Source organism: Copadichromis virginalis, linkage group LG23, assembly GCF_057382275.1.
Source record: "Copadichromis virginalis isolate Kocher_CV1m ecotype Utaka linkage group LG23, C_Virginalis_male_GT1.1, whole genome shotgun sequence".
Classification (NCBI taxonomy): domain Eukaryota; kingdom Metazoa; phylum Chordata; class Actinopteri; order Cichliformes; family Cichlidae; genus Copadichromis; species Copadichromis virginalis.
Genome location: NC_140639.1, coordinates 40,864,249 through 40,886,093, shown reverse-complemented (window position 1 = coordinate 40,886,093; position 21,845 = coordinate 40,864,249). Strand labels below are relative to the sequence as shown.

The window sequence follows — 21,845 nt, the reverse complement described above, 5'->3', positions numbered from 1 at the left end:
AGCAAGTTGGGTTGTAAATAAACTCAGCATGAGCAGCTGATGGATTTATTAGTTAGAATAACGCTACAATGCCTTTCTAATTTAATATTTTATATCACTTCCTCTCTATATAGATCTTTCTCTAATATTAAAATTGTCACGTGATAAAGTCAGATGAAATATTAGATGAAGCAACTACACAGGAGACATACGCTTATATTTAATCATCCAACGTCACCTAAACAATGTAGAAATATATGAAATGTTAAATCAGAAATAGACAGCTTGGAAATCAATGGAAACACAAAAAATCCCAACCAAAAAAACCATGAAGCAATAATTTGGGGTAAAGCATAATTTAAATATTGAAAATATTGAAAAAAAAACTTTTATGAATGTTTACCAGTCAAATACACATCATTTAAATAATCAAATTACTTAAAGTCTTAACTTTGGGCATATATTTATTATTGTTTTTCGTAAGATTCCATAAAAAAATGTTTATATTGTAAATTACAGTCTTACGGTGTGTTCACACCGAACGCGATGGACGCGAATAGAGCGTCAGGTTTACATGTAAAGTCAATGGAAAGGCGCGATGACGCGCAATTGCGGGTCCCGCGAAAATTCGGAAGCAGATTTGCGTCGCGAAAACGCCAAAACGCGTGAAACGCGCGTCAGTGTAGCGCGTCTGGCGCGTTTGACTCGCGAATAAAACCACGCGCGTGAGTTTTTGTGTTGCATTTTGTGCATACGCGCGTTTCGCGTCTACCGCTCGAGTTGGAAAAATCTGAACTCCAGCGTCAAATCGCGCCGCGACAACCAATCAGGAGCCTGGTGACGTGGCTGTTACCTAGGTCAAAGGGGCAGATCCAGCCAAAGCCTTTCATACTTCAATGGAGGGGAAGGCTAATCAATGCGGTAGCAAACAACTCGGAGCTGTACAACACCAGCTGCTTTCAGTACCGAGACAGGAATAAAAAGGACCGAGCTTGGAGGAAGATATGTGAAGAGATCGGGCAACCTGGTAAGTTCATTCATTTCTCTTTTGAAAGTTTTCACTGACCCGGGAAGCCGCACAAAAGCTAGCAAGCCACCGCTATTTTCCCACTGACGTACAAATACCGTTCTGCTTTTATGCATGTTGTCATTTAGGAATATATTTTATTGTTTATTAATAAACAGCACACAGTGGTCCCGCTGTTCATCCGTCACTGCTTTGCTTTTTCGCTGATTTTTTTATTGCACAGTACAGCATTGCATTCTGCAGCCTGATTGACAAATCTCCTGCGCTTGCCAAATTTATCACGTTTGGTTTTGATAACCATCACGTCCAATAGAAAAAACAGCACAAAAACACCCATAACTATGAGCCTCATTCGGAAATAGACACCTGCACCGTGAGGGAAAAAGGCGCACGAAAGTGGCGGGCAGATGAAGACAAACCGCGGCATAATAATACTTTTACGTTTTGCAATCTACAAAGGTTTGCACTTTGAGAATCAATTGTGAGAACTGTGACCAGGGGCTAGTTATTCTGAGAACCCCTGCAATAAATGAGGGACCACTGTCTACTCTACGATTATTATATCCAACCTGTTAACATTTAATACTGTATTGATAGAACCAACTGATTCTGCAGCAGAGCATCCCCAGTCCCTGAGCTCCTGCTGCTGCACCCACAGATATGTACAGCAAGCACTGATACCTTTTTAGTCGGTGGGATTCCCTTGTGATCACCTTTACTAAATATCTACAACCAATCTGATTATATCCTGTTATTGTTTTTTTTTTTTTTTTCAATGTTGAAATTAAAATCTAGTAGCAGCCTTCTCATTTCTTTGTGTTTTGTGCTGTTTTACAGGCCCACAGAGGAGGACGGCTCCGAGGCAGATGAGGGACGGGTCCCAGGACGGTCCATCGGCGGTGGAGCTGGCCATCCTGGAGTCCCTGAAGAGGCCACACCAGTCTCCAATGGAGCATTTCCTCCTCAGCCTTGTTCCTGCTCTGGAGAGCAGCTGGTCCTTTTTATTCCTGTCTCTCTGTAAATTCTTATATTTTATATATTTATGTTTAATGTTTTTCTGTTTGAGACTTTTAATATTATTTCAAATAAATTTTTATAATGACTAATGTCTCAGTTCTACTACACAGCAAATGTTGGCACACAACTTGACACATGTAGAATTTATTTCATATTATACTAATGACAAAATATACTGATACAGTGGGATGCAGAAGTTTGGGCAACCTTGTTAATAGACATTATTTTCCTGTATAAATCGTTGGTTGTTACAATAAAAAATGTCAGTTAAATATCATACAGGAGACACACACAGTGATATTTGAGAAGTGAAAAGAAGTTTACTGGATTTACAGAAAGTGTGCAATAATTGTTTAAACAAAATCAAGCAGGTGCATCAATTTGGGCACCACAAAAAAGAAATGAAATGAATATTTAGTGTATATCAATGTGTGTGTCTCCTATATGATATATGGGGTGCCTTTGTCTGGATGTGCTTCCCATCCAGAGCTGCACAGCACAGAGGAAAGTTCCAGCGCTCCTGGAATCCCTCTGTGATGGACCGCCAGTCTCCAGGTGAAGGCACAGCCATGAAGTCGTCCACTAGACAGTCCCAGATGGACGTCGCTGCCTGGGGGGTGATCTGGCTCACCGTGGACACACAGACTCTGAAACTGAACGCGATGGTCCTGAAGGAGTCCCCGGTGACAAGGAGCCTGGACAAAATTGTTCAAAATCAGTATTATGTGTACTGCAGTTACAAAATACATTATTCAAATTCCAAAATACTTTTGTGATGTCAGATATAAATCACAAAACTTAAATCTTACATAAAACATTTTGTAATTATAAGGATAATTACAAAATGTATATTAGATAATATCTAAAACAGTTGTGTTTTATTTTAACTTTAACATATAATTTGATTGGTAGCAACTTTCACAACTACAGTGAGCCAATCACTCATAATTCCTAAACATGTCAATCAGGTAGGAATGAAGTAAGACATTAATAGAAATAAAGAGTTGTGTGTTGACATGTAGCCCTTTCCTTGCTTAAATCATTAATATTTTTGAAAAATTAATCTGTGATAAGACAGCTTATCAAGATAGAACCATGTAACTAGAGATGAACCAAACTGTTCACAGTTTTATCTAACTCTGTTTTAATAAAGGCTGGTGACCCCTGCTATAGAGTCTGACAGCTGCAGGGATTATATACAAATATTCAACTATCCCAGAATTAAACCAGGTCTAAATATAAAGGAGTGAGTATCACTACAAAGGTTAACTCAGTGGTCCTAATGCTACAGTTTGATATCAGCAAACACCGAGCGCATACATTGATGTGACACCACAGCCATGCTATCATGCAAACACTGATAACAGCATAAATCGAATTAAATCGGGACTTGATGAGAGCTTCTGAGTATCACTAGAAATATTATAAAGAGTCGTCTCTGTACCACAGTTTGCTTTCAGTAAACACCGACAGCATTCACTGTTAGCATAGCACATCCATGTTAGCAGTGTATAACTGGATGGATTAGCATATTAGCACAGATATCAATAAAGGACTACCGTATTAAATAGTTTTACTAACCTCAGGCAGACGGACAGGCGCTCTGCAGGTGGGATTGAGCGTCTGTAGTTGGTGTCTAGGCGGGCGATGCTGGGACCGACGAGGGAAAACAGGTCCTCAAACTGGCCGACGGTGATAGCGCTGGAATCGGCCGTCATCCAGGCGCAGCTCCTGGAGCAAGTGGTGAAACTCACCAAACTGCTCACGCCTCTGGAGGACCTGATGGACCCAGGTACGGCGAGGACGTCTTTTACGCTGCTGCTCTGCTCTCCACAGTACATAGAGAAGGGAGACTCTCTCTTCAAGCGCTAGCTCGATAGCTGCCATCTTGCAAAGATACCGGTCTGGCACAACTCCCTCCCACATTCCTCCCACATTTCCGGTTCACGCGCGTCAAAATATCATATTTTGACGCGCGATGGATTTTTCTTGGACACGCGTTGAGACGCGAATGTACACGCGTCAAATTAGGGGCGTTTGGGGCGTTTTATTCGCGTCCATCGCGTTCGGTGTGAACACACCGTTACAGTCAGAATTGAGGGGGAAGCATATAATGGTTAAAGCTACACCTGCTAAGTAACTAGCAAGAGACTAGTGTTTAGGCAAGCCCTGTTCATTGGTTTCTCATTCAGATACATCACGCCTGTTCTGTTTAACATAAGGATTATGAAGTCGTGCACTCTTTCACATACCAACGGCTAACATGCTCGCAACTCTAACGTTTATATAAGTCAGTGTTAAAGTGTTGATTCAATCATAATGTGGATGTATTCAGTCAGAGGTCTGCAATCTCAGACAGTTCTTAATTTTTAACTGATATTTTTGGCTTCTGCAAACCAAGACTACATCATGATACTGCTGTCTTATTCATAATGATTCAGTTACATTCAGCATGAAAATCAATGGAACACTCTTTTGTAGAAATCTGGAACAAAAATACCAAGTTAGGCTTAGCGTTGCTCATAAATCCAAATGCTACTTTTAAACACAGAGAACAGTGAAGCAGATCAGAGAGAAAGTAATCCCTGGTAACCTATTTGAAATCCAGGCCAAAACAACAGCCTTTTTATTTTGCAGATAAAAGTCTGTTTGATCTCCACACAAACATGACCCCAGCCTTGACTATCAGCGCTTCTTCTCCCAGCGATTGATAGATTCAGTTAAAACTGCTACATCATTTCACAGAGAAGAAACTGTTCATTCTCACCCTGGGATTGTGGTCCAATATTCTCCAGAGCTGAACCGACTGAGCCTATAATCAGCTCATGCTGGCTGAAGCGTGTGCATACATACGTGCACGCTTACCGCTGCTTTATCAGCCTAGCACCGGCCTAGCCCGCTTCGCTTTCATTAACATCCCTAATTAACTTTTCATGAAGTCCATTTCCTACTTGTTTAATTAACTGACCATCCCCTGTTGGCCAACTCAAGCTGGACCTGAGGGAAATGGAGGTAGAAGAGCCAGCCAAAACAAAAGTTCTGAGTTCATATATGAAGCCATACTAAAAGCGAGTAGAAGTCTCTGGTTCTGAAACTTCACTTTACTGTATTGTGTAATGAATTGTGCTCTGTATGATGTTTAAAATTTCACCCCTGAAACTGGGCTCCTGGATGAAGGAATTAAGTTTTAACAGCACATCAAAGCTGGTGAAAGGTTTGTAGTGAAAATATCATTTCTTCCTTTCCCTTCTAAAATGGAATGTGTGTGTGTGTGTGTGTGTGTGTGTTTCCACACACTTCCTATCTCCTTTCCTCATTCAATCATACAGACAATTTCTGTCCTATACACTAACGTAATGGACTTAAATCATACAAGTGGAGACTTATTAGATTAACCCACATGATCTATCATCACCCTGCTCTGCCTTATCAAGAATGCAAGTACAATTTACCCCCTCGGTAGCCATTAGAGCCTCGAGCAGCGACCCTGTATCTTTCTCCAGGATGAAAGAGACCTTCAGGAGCCAGCAGCGTGTGGAAATTAAAAAGCACCCCCCGTTCCTCCTCCCAATACACACACATACACTTCTTTCTCCTTTCTTTGTTATCTATGCTGGAGTTTTTAATCAGATATGGCCGATGGGAAATACAGATCCCCTTCACGGCAATCCTCCCGCCTCATTCTGATGGCAGCCATTTCCATGGTAACGCAGGCAGGGACGTCAGTAAGCGGCAGGAGTCGCTGTAATTATGACTGATCTCGGGGAGATCTACGAGGGAGGGTGGAGGGGCGCTGCACAAACCTCTGGCTGCAATGTGGCTAACCTTCCCTGAAGAGAGCGGCACAGACGGCGTGAGGAAGGACAGTTACAGCTTTCGAGTGACATTAATGACAGCATTGTGACTCTATTAACAGCTCTCTTTGCGCCTGTACACTTTGTGGTTATATAATCAGCTTTGTGGTTTTGTGTGTTGTCTGTACACATTTTGTTATCTCAGGCTCAGTTCGAATAAGGCTGTTTGGAGGTGTAAATGAGTGTTACAAGTGCACAGACTGCCATTCTGGGACTCGAATCAGTAATTTATTTGAAATAGATATTTGACACATAAAGTTAACTGGTGAAACCAAATTAGAAAATAAAGAGAAAAGCAAACTGCTGGGGTCTCATTTACAAGACAAAATAAAAGCTCCTTCTCAGCCAAAATGCCATATAGTTGCTGTTCTAATCATCAATTACAGCTGTTTAAAGGCAAGGAAAGGCATCCAATTCTTTTTTCTTTTTTTTTCAAATTAAACACTAAGACATTTAAAGGATGGGTAGAGGGGAAATGACCACAGAACTGTTTTGTCCTCCAGGTCAGCGTGTCCCAGTAGCTCTGACTTCACATGAAAACTGCAGATACCTGATAGCATGCAGTGCCTTGATGTCTTTTTTTTTTGCATTTTCATCTCACTGACATTTTTCAGATAATTGAAAAACTTTAATATTAATGAGATAACCCAAGCAAATACAAACTGCAGTTTTTAAATGATGCCATCTTTTATTAAGGGGGAAAAAAAAACTATCCAGACCTACCCGGCCCTGTACTTTAGGCTTGTGATTTGTCCAACAACAACAGATAGCTTTTTGGGCACAAAATATTAGCTTCTAGCAACTAATGACTTCATGTATTACCAGACTGCCAGCACCATGTGTTCAACCAGAATAGAGTATTGAATTTAATTAAGTAACTGTCTGATCAAAGACTCATCCATTTCTCATGCCGTTTTAAGAGATACGTTCAACTTAAATTTTACATGGACTGAGACTAATGCAGTCATGGCCCAGCTATTAGTTGGACCCCCCACCGACAGACATTACAGTGAAACATAGACCTCATTACCTTCAAAATCAGGATGGATTAGAGCCAAGTCTCACCTCAACTCCGTGTAAGAGAGAAAGTGCATTCTGCATGAAAACAAGTTATCAGCGCCCGCCGCGCCGCTAAACAAATGCTTACGTGTTTCTAGTGAAGCAGATGGCCATGAACAAAACAAAGAAATTGATTTTACAAAGGATATCATCAAAATTGATGCAATAGAAAGTGAAGCTTTAATCCCTTGAGCCTCAGTTGTTACAAACTTAATGTAGGAGAGCAGATGGTTAAAGAGACTCAGAAATGAGATTGCAACTTTTAAAAATATTTTTTTTTTCTGTTCCCCTTTGTAATATTTGTCCTCTCTACTTCAGATCTTTGCAATATTAAGTAATATACATTTCATATTTAGACTTAAATCCATGGGAACACAAGGTCTCCAGATACATAATAAAGAATATTTTTGTAATTTCTGTGAGAGTCAGACTTTTCTATGTGGATATTACATGTACCAATTAGGAAACTGAACAATACATTTACTAATAAAATAACAATACTTATAATAATTACTAATAAAGTAACTTTGTGTATGGCTTTAACCACTTTGACACCTCCAATGAGAACTTTTACTGGACTTTGCACTTTTACACAGCTTCTCAAAATTGTACAATAAATCACTATTAATAAATCACTAACATTTTTTTTTATCATTGCCAGATGGTTGCCAGCCTGTGTCTAGGCCTGCGTGACTGGGGCCTAACCTAGAAAATCATACAGAAATACTCTTTCAATAGCAATGGCCCCACATAAAACAATGGCTATTCATGCATTGCAGTGCTGTTAGCAATGTTAGCACCAGCTAGTAATCATGAGAAAGACCTTGGCCCGGGAAAAAGTTATTCTGGCATGTAAACACCTCATGTAAGCTGGATTCACTGAGTCTTCTGCCACCAAGTTATTTGTTTCCAATTTTTTCTTTCTAACTGAGATCCATGCCTTCAAATTATCTGTTGATCAGTTTTTTTATTGGTGCTGCCGGTGTTCCGGTTATGTTGCAAGTTGCAACGTAGATTTCCCGCTAAAGCATAACTTGCTAATATATGCAGTCTAACTTTGAATAGCATAGCCTCACTGAAACAATTAAGCAGCCAACATGTAGATGTGTGTGTCTCTGCGAGTTTGTGTGCAGGTTATTGATATCATGCTTTGAATGTCAGGCCAAAGAAGCAGGTCTGACAAGTGATGAATTATTAGCATCTCCACTCAATCTAATTCTGCCGATGGGCATCGTTTTCAGTCAATATTAGCTTGTAGTGTGTGTGTGGGCGCCTCTGAAGACCTTATTTAACTTGAGGGACCAATTCCCTGCTCTCTAGCCTCATCACTGACCCATTTGATAAGTAAAGAAGCATGCGTTTGCCTAGCTGATGTACACATGAATTATGTAAACCGTATCTGTAAATCTACAAAGAATTTACCCTCTGCAATTTTCCAAAGTGTCTGTATTTGCTCCATAGCATGTGGTTTAAAAAAAAATCCCATAATGCAGTGTAATTTATGTAAGTAGACCCATCATTTCTGTGTCTCTCAGTTTCTATTTAACCACTCAGCTCATTAGGTATAATAGAATTTGTTTTGGCTCAGTAAAAAGTGGCTAAACCGTAATTAGAGGGATTAAGTATTTTCCAACAGCACATGCCAAATGCAAGCTTCAAATTTAAAGGCAAAAAAAAAAGTTGATACAGTAATCTGCAGTCTCTCCTCTGGGTTCTGACCTGTAAAAGTGTAAAATGGATTTCACTTCTAAAGATGCCCATGAGGGGCCGGGACGTACTTTCAGCTCTGACTGCGGGTCTTTCCGGGGCATGTGCCAATGCTTTTGGGGTGCATATTGCTGTGATAACATTTCCTACAGAGGAGGATAATTTTGCTCCGGTTAACATACTCAGCTGACGAGAACAGTAAAGGAGAGGTGCCCTTGGTCTGTCTCCAGCATTATCAGACTGCTGAGCCAAGTGGAGCCAAGGGGGTATATGTGCACACACACACACACACACCTGGGTTTCATGGCAAACTGTGCACTCACAAGTTTAGCCTCAGACTTCAATGCGCTGTGTTTGTATCTGTCTTTGGTAGCAGCCTTTGCTCTGCCTGTCTGTATCTCAGTGCTGATGCAGCAGGACGGAAGCTCCAAACTAGGCTAAAATGATCAAACACAAGCCAGGGATGTGGAGTGTGGATGAAGAGCATGCATGCATAATGACTGACTTGGGTGTGAAGCAAGGCTTGCTGCCTCGCTGCACTTGAAGCATGTGGTCTGATATCAGAAAGACTAGTATACATGTGTTATAAGCAAGGAGAAGTGGATGTTTACATCCTGGTAATTAAAAAAAGGGGGCTTAAGGGTCTCCTTTTTTCTCCCTAGTTAGGAGAAAATAAATGGTCATCCCAAATCTCCCCACAATTTCAAGTCGGAATAAAGTATAGCACAGGTCTTTTTTTTGTACCATACATGCACAATTCCAGTTTGGAGCTTAGTTTCTAACAGTCTGCTTCAGTGTCTGTAGCTTTAAATCAAACTAATGACTCCTGCACAAACCCCTTTTTGCGAAGAGTGACAAGAGAAAGCAGAAGCGGCGGATGGGAGTGTGCAACACATTTAGTTGACCATTAAGCTGCTGAAACAGACGTGATTGAGACCATACTGTTGGTGGCTTCTAATTTCCTGAACAATGGTTTTATTAGTAGATAAAGACCACTTTGTACCAAGATAGTAATGCATTTATTAATGCATTACTATCTTGGTATTTTTGGTTATCTCTGTTCTATATTCTGTACTGTTGGAATCTAGTTTTCTGTTATTTTGTAGGGTGTTTTCCCAGAACTCTGGTTCATTTTCCCTCTTGGTGCAGTTTGTTTGTGTAGATGTGAACAAAGTAATTGAACTCAGGTATGGATCAAACAACCGCACTGAGACTCTTTGGAGGAGGTGGTCTCGGTACAGTTCCAGATGAACTCCAGAGCAGCTGTTTTAAATCGGGTTTGGATAATGATCACACCATATTCTAACTACCAGGTGTATGTTACAAGTTTGAGCTAAAAAACATCCCGTAGCCATATGTGCTTTGTATTTTTTAGGTTATATAGATGTGCCTATTGTTCAGGAGAATACTGCAACAGCTACATGTAACATTTAATGAAGCTACAGCTGTAATGGTAAGCATAAATGGATTTGACTCTGAATCACGCACCAAGCGACCAATGCAGCAGGTATACTTGTGCCTTCATAGTTTAGAACAGAACAGCTTTGGGTCACATTTAATTTCACCAAAAAATATAGATAAATAAAGAAGAAGAAAATTCAACTTTGTTTCCATCCATTAATGAATTTATGGACCATCTTAAAAAAATGTAAATTTTATTATTTTAGCTCATCAAATTTTTTTATTAGAAAGTAAAATTAAAAAAATATACTTAAACTAAAGTTGTTAAATAACAGTAACAATCAACAGTAAATAACAGTAAACAATAGGCCTTATTACTGTGAAAATTATGTACAATATATAAATCAGGGAAACCAAACAAGTTCTGGCAAAGCGGATGGCGCATCAAAGTAAAGCTAACTTGCTAGGCTACAATTCCACAGCCTGTTCACACTTAGAGTCCAGTGGCCTCTTTCAATGATGAAGATGTGCATGCTGGAGAGGGACAAATGCTGGACTGTACGAGGATGTCAAGCAGGCCTTTGAAAGTGAAAAGGGAAAATCCACTGAACTAAGGACGGGGCCTGAGGGAACATCTTTTACCAGCTTATAATGCTGTGATTGCAGCCATTCCTCAACTCTCTGTGAATGGCACTCATGCCCACCAATCATTAGTCATGACAATTTGCATTTGCATATTAATAATAATGAAACTGACGTCAAAGCGCATTGCTAGTCAGTAGTGTTAGTTTCAGCCATTATATGAATGCGCTGTTTATAAGATTGGGGAAACCTGAGACTGAAGAAGTCCCTTGCGATTGGTGACGAAACGTTTCTCTTACGGAAAACACAATGCCAGGACGAACAGAATGAATTTATGGGACTAACATTCTGAAAATAAAATAAAAACAAAATAAACAACACAAGAAAATAGACTTGATCTTATCATTTGAAAAAAGCACAAAAAGGAAGCACTCTAAAAATGACTCCAAAGAGGTGAACATCATCACGGTGAAACAACTCAAGCCCAAAAGCAGAAAGGGTCCTGAGATACTCTGTTGGTAAGAAATATAAAAAATAAAATAAAACATGGAAAAATATGAAATAGTTGGAAAAATACAGCAAAAAAAAAAACCCACATCAAAAAGGCCTGGATGCCTACTTTGTCTGGGGAAAAGACCAACCTTTTTGCAGTCACTATATTCCCTGCTATGGAGAAGACCCTCCCAGCAGGAACTGCAGTGCCAGGCTCAGTGTTTTGCCGGCATCCCAATGAGAGGCTATTTACAATCATTGCCTTTTCAACATTTTGATGGATCATCATCTACTAAAATATAGCTGAATCTGAATGTCTTACCATTACAATAGTATACATAATTAATTCAATTTTATATTATCACCACAACCTTCTGTACATGGAAAAATAAAATAAGCCCAGTACTATACTTATTATTCTTTTATTCAATTTCATTTTAGTGTTTTTTTTTATTTGTGTTTTTATTTGAACTCGCAAATTCATAAGTGTTTCATTGCTCAGCATAACCACTGTGTTATGCGATGTATATAACATTAAACTCCTTGATTTTTCATTTTTCTTTAATAAATCTCAAGAATTTCAAGCAAACCTGTTTTTCAACTTTGTCGTTATGGGGCACTCACTGTCTGTAGGATTTGAGGGGAAAATGAATTTGAATCCATTTTGGAGTAACAGAGCCAAATGTGGAATGATTCAGTAAGTTATATTTGTGATTCTCATGAGTTAGTTACAGCCAGGCCGAGAACAAATGTTAAATCTATATGCGTGCCTTGTGTAAGATTACGATTCCGTGCCTTATCTCCATAGCAGAAGATTTTGAGAAAACAGGGTTTTTTTGTAATTTGGATAAACAGGCTTTTAAAACAGGCCACTAGTAGTGGAATACTACAGCAATTTGCAGTATAATAAAAAGTGTTTTCAATTATTAGGCTTCCATATTATCTTCATTACTTTGATGATTGGAAAGGTCACATCCCATATATAAGTCTGAGCACACAATAACAATAATCGCTGCTGCAAATACTGACTTTGTGCCCACAATGAGTCATAATAATAACCTCTTGCAGACAGGCCTATGTGTGCGCCCCTGGCTATTTGTGGATGTGAGTTTATTGTGCTCATTGTCAAGGTTTTGTTGCACATTTTATGCATTTAGGCCTCTCTCCATTATTATTTGATGCTCTTGATGCTTGATTTGCTGTAACTTTACCAGCGAGCTTTTACAACTGCGAGACAAACAATTGTTATTGAAGCCATCTCATTTTTGCCAACTCACTGCTATGATCTCCCTGGTCTCTAGTTGTACATTAGACAGTTTCTGTATAGCAAGGGTTCGATGTCTGTATGCAGAAGGTATGTGTTTCTGCCTCTTGGCACTTTCTGGGCAACATCTGTGACAGCTGTTTTACTCTCAGGGGACAGGAGTATACAAGAAGCCTCCTATTACAGGTGCTATCCTCTTGGGCTTTAGATAAAGGACTTTTACATCAGGCATATTTTTCCCCAGGTATGTTTCATTTCTCAGTAACACAGAAAACTCATTGGGACGTTGGTTGAAAATGTACATTATTGTTGTGTTTTAGAAAGAGCCAGTTTTGAAATCCCCAGTGTGCCAGATCTTATATCATAAGCCATTGTTGATGGTGTGGTTTCTTGAATATCATAAAATGTTCCAGTCTTGAGGTGAAATTGTGAGTCCTGCATTAACCCACTGGAAATACTGCCAGACTCTGAAAGGACTATTGCAAACAGCAGTCCCAGTGAAGTGAATTTTAGCCTCTTTAAATCCACCAGGTCTCCAGTAAACCAAGTAAGCTAGGATCAAGTAAGTTGACTTAGTCAAATAATTTCGCTCATGTTTATGTGTTCTTCTGTTAAACAATTTCATATAAAGGGTAGATGTGAACCTACCTCTAAGTAAGTCACTGGCATGCAAAGATGGAAGATGTTAAAAGATGAGAAACATCAATCCTTAGGATTCTCAGACAGGTAACATCAGATCTTACACGGCTTAGACTTATGAAGGTGGAATTAACTGTTCAATTTGTAGAATGTAGAGTGCCTTTGCTGGTTCAGACCTGACAGAGCACACTGGAAAGAAGTGAACAAGAGAAAAGAGGGGCGGCAAAGCAAAGACACTAGTGCACTTGAGTGAGATGACCACAAGAAGAGGAAAATGAGAAAGGGCCAAGAAACTACAGTAATGTTGTAGTTGTAATGAAGACAACCTCTTCATTAAAAAAAAATAATACACTATAAGTCTAAGAGAGTAGGCTAACAGTTGTTAATGTAATTCACAGTTTACTGATTACAACTTTGAGATTCATAAAGTTCTGTGTGTGTGTGTGTGTGTGTGTGTGTGTGTGTGTGTGTGTGTGTGTGTGTGTGTGTGTGTGTGTGTGCATGTACAACATGTGTAAAGCAGAGTAATTCACAAGGTCTAATATGTTAAATCTATACCACCACCCATTGACAAACTTCTCTGTGAGAATTATACTTTAATAGTTGTAATAAGATCATGACATAAACATCTATGGTTTTCTATTGCTTATGTTAGCATGCTAAGATAGTAAATAATGATAATCATCACCATGGATTAATACCTGGTCGATCCGAATATCCAGTACTATTGTACAACTCTCAAAACCTAACATACTATTCAGTCAGCACCCTGACAGCTTCATGAGCTCAGGTTTGTGCAATAACATTTGTGTGTAACATAAAGGGCCTGTTAAAATGCCAGTGGGTTGGTAGATTTCGACAAGGCACACATTGAAATCCCAGGTGTTAAAATTGCCTTACACAGGTGCCTGACAGATAGACATTTACACTCGGACACGCAGACACACATAGCCTGAAGACTACAAGCAGAGCAGAGGAAACACAACAGGTTTTACATTTTTTGTGTTTTTCCTGTTGTTTTTTCATTCACTGTCCAAAATGTCTACCTGCTGCTCACACTGAGAGGCAAGAAAGACAAGCAGATGTTTACCCAGTGGTTTCACAAGTCAATAACTTGAAAGTGCTTAAAGAGCAAACTGCAAATAGAAAAAAAAAAATATATGTACATATATGTATTTTTCCACTGCTATCACTGATCTTACTATTGTTTCAAAGTGAGGTCCAGACTCGAGTAACATGGTTCACTTACTGCTTACGCTCTGTGACTGATTCAGCTGTCTTCCATTGCTGGCAATACAGTGAATAGCCTTTAGTTTGCTAGCAGTAATGTTTGCCCAACAGGTGTTGTGCTAGCAAATACGAGTTAAGTTGCCATTTTGTCTGCCAGAGTTATCTGCTATGCCGAGTACCAGATGTTGGATTGGCATTTTTTCACGATAACGCTTTTTAAAAAAAGATAAGGGGACATCCAATAACAATGAGTATAAAAAGCTCTAAAGCTGGCTGAATGTTTATCGAGTAGCATTAGCACAATATTGTCTGTAAACTCCTGTGTGCAATACAATACATTTCTCAGTACATGTTTCAAACCACAAACTAATCATCACAGTTATCAACAAGTGGCATGCTGAGACAAGAGTAATTTAAATGGGCCTTGTGCTTGTTTTAGATATTGGGTGGTGAATTACTACAAGCCATGATAGCATAACTGGTGCACTTTAGCCTTGGGACTATGTGTGTATGTGTCACCATTCCAAATATGGTTGTAGAGATACTTACTTCAGTTAGAACTATCACATGGATACTGGTGTTCAATGCAGCCAAAGTTTGAAACTCTCATATTAAAATGAAGATACCACTCTGAATTCTAAAACCTGAGCTAGCATGCTATTATCCTAGCATATACACATTCTTACTCAAGTGAACACACTGGGTTCATTATCTTGCCTAAAGTTACCTCAACATGCATGTCTCGAGGAGCCTGGGATTGGACACTGACATGCTTAAAAAAATTACTAGATTATACTATTCGATGGATATTTTTAAAGTATCCAAGTTTGTATGTCATATTATTCTTAAAAGGTACAGTCAGTTGTTTTTTTGGTTTTATTCAATAGAATGTTGAACTAATAAATGTCTACTGAATAGTATTTAATCATGTATTTTAATAAATTGATGCATTCTCATAAACTTGGAATGAATCTATTAAAAATATATAGGAACACAAAACAAAGCTTTTCTTATACACAAACAGCAGAAGAAAAAGGCTGGCTGGCTACAGCTATTCTTGGGTACAGTTAGATTTAATATTTTTGATCTTTCTTGGCTGAATAAAACATGCATGACCTACAGTAGCCGTTTATAATTATCAGTTCATTTTAAAGGGGCTTCTCTGTGTTATGAACCTGGCAAGAGTACAGGAATATAACAACAATTGAGAAATAATCTCGTCAATCGGTTCGTCAACTTTCCTCTTCCAAAGAGTAAACCCTATTAAGTTAGACCCAACACCAGTCGGCTTTCTATATTTGGACACGTTGGTACTTTTTTCCTTCTCCTGTTATCATCTCACAGCATTGCTTCTAAATAATATTATGCTCAGCCTGTCAAAAACGGACTTAATGGAACCATTCATATTGAAATTTATTCTAGCGTTCACCTACCCTAACTAGGTCTCGAGGCTTTCCTGCATCTTGTGGATTTAGTCGGTTAGTGGAGCAGAGAGTGAGGAAATGAGGCTATTTGCATCAAGAACATCGCAAACTTTTCTCATTCAATGACAGGGCTGGGGTAAAATGCTCCTCGGGCTAAATATAGCCAGACGTTCTTGTGTGTTCTCTTCGACCTACACAGCTCCTTCATCCCCTAACAAGCTTGAGAGAAACAAGCTGCATAATAAAACCGTAATGCCATTAGACGTAGGGAAGTTGGAGCCATTGCACACGGCCAAATTACTCTTATTAACCCCCAACAACAAGGATTAATCACTGTACAAGCCAAACTTCACTCATGTGCATACCCACACACATACAGATAAGGGCACACTTTGTGTAATAGTTGCAAGGTGTGGTGATTAGTCTTGTCATTTAGACGGAAAAGATCATAATGATTTCATAATTTTGACCTTGGCTGGAGGCTTGATTATACACATGCTCCTAATGTGCTGAGGCAAATGATGATTGATAACATTAATGACTCCTGCCAATCATTGCTCATAATGCCTTCAGGATCCAGGTGGTGCGATTCTTATTAAGCTAAACACACTATCACGCACAAACTTACAACCGCACAATCAACACATATCTGTTCGACACTCTCCTGGAAGAGGGTGAGGTAAAAGTCAAATTCTGTCCCTGCTGGTACACTTTGCATGGATGTATACCCCTGAGGTAGATCAGATATCGGGGAACGCTGTGTTTGGGCGGTTATCAAAAAAAATTTGTCTTATCATAAAGCTTTGAATGGTAAGCATGACTAGAATAGTGCCATATAAATGTTAATCTATTATAAATGAATAATGATTTCATCCATCCATGTATCCGTTTAATTTTTTCATGGGGCTTGAGGCGGGGTACACCCTGGACAGGTCGCCAGAATACAGAATACAACTCAGAACACACTTGAACTTCAGAACGGCTGCTAGGAGATAGGAGCTGCACGTACAGAAGGGGATGGGTTTTTCAAATTGCATGTTAACCACAGTCCATGTCCTTCTCCAAACAAAACTGTTTTAAGACTGCAACTTCTTTTCCTTTCAGTTCAAGTTAATTTCAAACCCAGTGTCAATAATTACTTTTCCCTTTTTTGTGATGACAAAAAAGAAATTCACCATCGAGAGGATGCAGGCTGTATTTTTTTCATTCACTCAGTATTGCCTCATCTGATGCAATGCAATTTTTCTATTACATTTCCTCTCTCTTTGTTTGATGTTTGTGAAATAAAAGCAGCTTGTGAGAATGAAAACATACATAGATATTGTGTGAAAGATTTGAAGTCGTTGCTCTGCAGCTATTACAAATCGGACACAGATCACTGATGTATTGCATGTCCGTTATGTACAATTATGGTCCCCCCCCATATGCATTTCTCTGAATCTACCTGAACCCTCTATTCTGTATCCCATGACATTCACCCTCACCACGCCTCTCCTTATTTCTCGGGAGCACTCAGGTGGAAAAGCATTTCATTTGCTAAACAAAGTGGAAGGCTGCCACAACACAGGGGCGTAATGGAGAGTGATGGGTGGCCCCCATACAAGAAACCATGGGACAAAGCATAATTACTCCTCCTGTCAACACTGCAGCATCCATCACTTACCGCTGTCGCTGCTAAAGGCTCCGTGCCACGCTGCTTCCAATAAGACAGGAGTTGTGTGTGTGAGGGATGTGTAGTTATTTTGTGTGCGCTCATTGATTTGTCATTGTGTGTGTCTGCGTGTGTGCGTTTATTTGCATGTACCTACCGAAGCTGAACCACTGAGACCCTTGATAAAAGTCCATGGAACACATCAGCACGTGACTTTGTGAACTTACTAAGTAGAATAAAATGATTTTTCTTTTTGGAAGGAGTAGAGAATAGATTTTAAGATGCTGATTACTCAAAGCGTGACTGTGAACTGTGCAACATGAGGAGAATCTATTTTGTAGTGTGTGCCGAGTGAAGTGCCCCAGTCAACAGAATAAATTTCACATGAAGATGTGTGTTTTTCTTCTCAACCCAGCGCTTTAAAAAGCCCTCTTTTGTAAAAGCATACAGACACCATCGGAGGAGCTCTTAAGGGCTTCATTTTCAGGATGAAATGCATTATTGAAGGATAAGAGAATTAGCTTTGGAAAAAAAAAAAGTTTGGCACCGAGCTTACTAGAATATTTACAGAGACTAAAGTAGGAGCAGCTCTAACATGCAGTATATATGATGACCATTAACTGGGAATCTTGTTAAATATGATAAATCCAAGTTGTGAAAGTTAAAAGTCAGATCAGATTTTAAAACTTTACATGTGAAGAGCTTGTAATTTACTTCCAAATGTCTCAGCATGATTTCTTGCGAAGGCACTGATTTCAATAGTATCCCTTGAAAATGTAAATATCACTGTCCTAGTCAGAATTAATTAGAGCTAAATAAAACCAAGGCTTCAAGTAGATACACCTGTGGTATCAATATGAAGCTCCTATGTCACTGTGGCCATAAGAAGTCTGTGTGAGCTGCTGTGTTGTGTTCCTTTACTGTGTCTTAAGACTGTCTGCAGGTCCTTACTCTGATTGGACCATGGGGCACGTGACTGGGTTCAAAAAGCTGCTCTGACAGCTGCTGTGAGAGAGAGAAAAGTGAGCGAGTGTGAGAGTGAGCAGTTTTGACAGCAGACGCGGACCTGGCCCTGGTTTCCAAATTCTTGTGTTACTTTGTATATGTGTAAGCGTGCTCTGTGAAAGCCGCCACTTGTGTGTATAAATTCAGTGCTTAGGCTGAAGCTGAAGGGGTGAGCCGACTTTTCTTTTGAACTGTTTTCTCCTGTTTCTGGGCTAGGAAGCGAGGGATAGTTAATGTCCTTTGATTGTTTTCTTTCTTTCTTAGGGTTTAGTTAGTTTTCTCTGGCGGGACTTAGTTGGTTTTGTTTATTATTTTGGCCTGGGTTCACCCTGGAGCTATGCTTCCTGACATTAAATAAAATCACCTTTTTTACTCATAACCGATTTCGGTTGTTTGGTTTGGGAACCAGGGAGGGTATTTGCTTCTCTCTCCTCAAATCCTATGTGTGTCTCTACATGCCTAGATGAGGGGCGCAACAGTCACCTTGTTCTCAAGTTATCACATTCACAAACATAGGTGTCCACGCCATCCCGGTGACAATACCCCATCAGCGTTTCACAGCTGAGGGCTTAAAACTAAAAAAAAAGTAAATCAATATTAAAAGTATGACATAAAGTGGCAAAACATGATACAGTGATAAGATGTGAGTCTGATGGAAATAAATACTAAATTAAAAAAAAATGTCAATATGTATCAGTTAAGGCCTTCTTATACTTTCAGCCAGAAATCTCCACTTTACATCCTTAAAAGAGGCAAAGAAGAAAAACAACTTACCAGGATCATTCCTCTCAATATTCTGAGGGCTTACGAAGGGAGGTTTGCTCATTTACCATTTGGAGCTTGAGTTATTGAACATTTTATAAGTAAAAGCTTGCAGAAACTTTTTTCTTCCTGGCTGCTGAGGTGAAGGGGAAAAGAGATCCCTTTGGTAAGAACCTTTTTGACTGTTATATGCCAGAAAAGAATGCAAATAATTTTATATACATAATACCTTTCATCTAACTTTTAACAAATAACAAGAACTGTCTTCATGTACAGTAGTAGTTGTAGCCAACTGATTATGTTTCATGGTGATACATATTACAAAATTCAGATTTTTGTCTGTGAATATCAGTTTCCAGTAAAGATTTATGGAATTTTATGATTTTCTTAAACTTATTCTTTCATATTCCAAATCTTCACATAAGTAATGCTTGCTGTTCTGTCAGTAATCATCTTTGTTATTCATATTTGTTAAAACTAAAACATTGATTTAGAAACTAAGCATGATAATAATAATCTCACCATATTACAAAACAATGTCTGTTTGATTGCCTTTGAACTCCCATTGCATCCTCTACAGTTGAGCAACCAAGCTTGGCACACAGGCATATCTTAGGCCCTGAAGGTCCTTATCTATACAAGAGATTATGATGTCATTGCATTGCCTAGCAACCACCTACAGCCTGAAATTGTACTTTTGTGTCATCAAGCATACCTTACAAAAGTACTGTACCATTTAATTTGATGATATTACCATTCTTTTTACTGATGTTTCATCAGTTATGACAAAGTACTTCCCTGGCACTGACAAGCTATTTCAGGAACCTATATTTTCATGAGTATATATATATATATATATGACAGGAGAAGCTGTTACATATCGAGTGACATAGTAAACTACTAGTAAGTTGGAAATCAAGTACAGAATATACATACTATGAGCTGAGAGAAGATATATGCATATATATAACTCTGCAACCACTGGAAGCTCACACTAATTTCCTATTCTTTAATTGAGTGCAATCCTAAATACTACCTTAAAAATTCTGAGGTCCCTTTACAAAAAGTGACAATGTGGCAAACATACTAACAGGACTCCCTTTACTGACCTTTACTTTTTGCTGAGCATGTGAGCTCTGTCTGTGTACCATCATCCTTTACACTAAAGCGACTGCAGGCACGGATTGTCATCCACTGAGCAAGCACTACAAGCTCACTTTGCTCAGGGGTATGTTAGTGGCAGCAATAAAAAAAAAAAAATAGGCTTGCATTGTGTGTGGCACATACATCATTTCAGTCAACTCCACGAGCGTGCATCCTGAAAATGAGTCGTCCAGCACTGCCACACGGGAGTGGTAAAGCATGCATGGAAACATTTGTTTGGAATATTCGCCTATTGTAGCCCATTCATTCAGCATACTGGAAAACAGATGTGGTTGCATATTCCTCCTCATTATGATATGCAGATGACATTATATTGTTGGTTCCTTGTTTCTATCACATTCACAGATTGAGAGAAATCTGTTAAGACCTGCACAGCTGGTGTATTGTAGTGCACATCCTCTGTTTGCTTTTCAGTAACGTCGTCTTTTCATTTATTGCAAAAAGCCCTTTTTTTCTTCACCACTGTGTTTTTTATTTCTCATTCTCTCATTTCTCTTTCATTTCTGGGGTCAAAAGTAATAGCAGGTGTTTGGTGACTGAGATATTATTATGTACCAGGTTATTAAAACATAGTATAGCTTGACTGTTTTAATGTATTTTTCTGTATTAAGTTTCATGTTTTTTAAAAGTATGTCTTTTATATTTTAACTGTGTTTATAAAAAAATTCAAAAATAAAGAAAACAATTTCTGTTCTCGCAGATGTTAGCTTAAACTCAGAAATGTCTGTAAGATGCATTATCAGTTGGCTAGCTTATTAGCATATAAAAATGCTATGATATAGCTGGTGGTTTTGGATGTAAATAAATAAAACTGTTCTAGCTCTATATGGTCTTTCTCAGTGAGATAGAAATCAGTATATTGCAGTGTGGTTGTAATTATTTCCTACCGATAAGTCTTATCCTGAGCTTAATCTTTAAACTGACATCTTAGGGGACCACAAAATAATACATGAATGAGTTAAACTATTGGCTCTCAGTTTTCAGAGGTGGTAATGTACACTGTGACGATTTAAAAGTTTAAGTGTGCTGTATATGAATGCTAATAAAAGAGGCTGTCCACAGATAAAGAAAGTGGACAGTTAAGTTCACTTTCTTTAAGTATTCATGCATATTCTACAAGCAAACACATAACCTCTAAGTGACCATAATGTGGTCAGAAGTTGGTATATCATAAACAGAAAAAAAAAAAGCATGTTCCAAGTGCAACTCCAGGCTTTTGTCAGAGTCAAGGTGGTTAGTTACTCCTGACTTTATGACTGTCCTCCATCTCTCACAGCAATTTGAAGCAGCCACGAGAACAGAGCAATTATCCTCTCCTTTCTCCTGGCTGTAGAAATGAAGGATTGACTCATCCTGACTGTCTCAAGGGGTCCATAGCTGTCTGAGCTGGAGACACCTTCTCACCAATTGTCACCTTTCCTCTGCTATCATTAAATCTTGCTGAGCCACCCACAACTTACTCACTGTTCTTTGCTGGGACACCCACAAACACAGTCAGTTGAGGTCAATACCCGATTTACCTCAAGCAGTTTTCTGTTGGCATTTAATGACCAGCACAAATGGGATGTAAACAGTACCAAGGCTTTCT

General features: G+C 39.0%; 1 long non-coding RNA gene across 1 annotated transcript; it reads left to right on the top strand.

Annotated features, from left to right (window-relative positions):
• Window positions 1–503: 503 nt before the first annotated feature.
• LOC146681635 (uncharacterized) lies at window positions 504–3,038 on the top strand. Its single transcript, XR_014918172.1, has 2 exons — window positions 504–1,006; window positions 1,844–3,038. It is a non-coding gene; the product is annotated as an uncharacterized LOC146681635 (long non-coding RNA).
• Window positions 3,039–21,845: the final 18,807 nt, after the last annotated feature.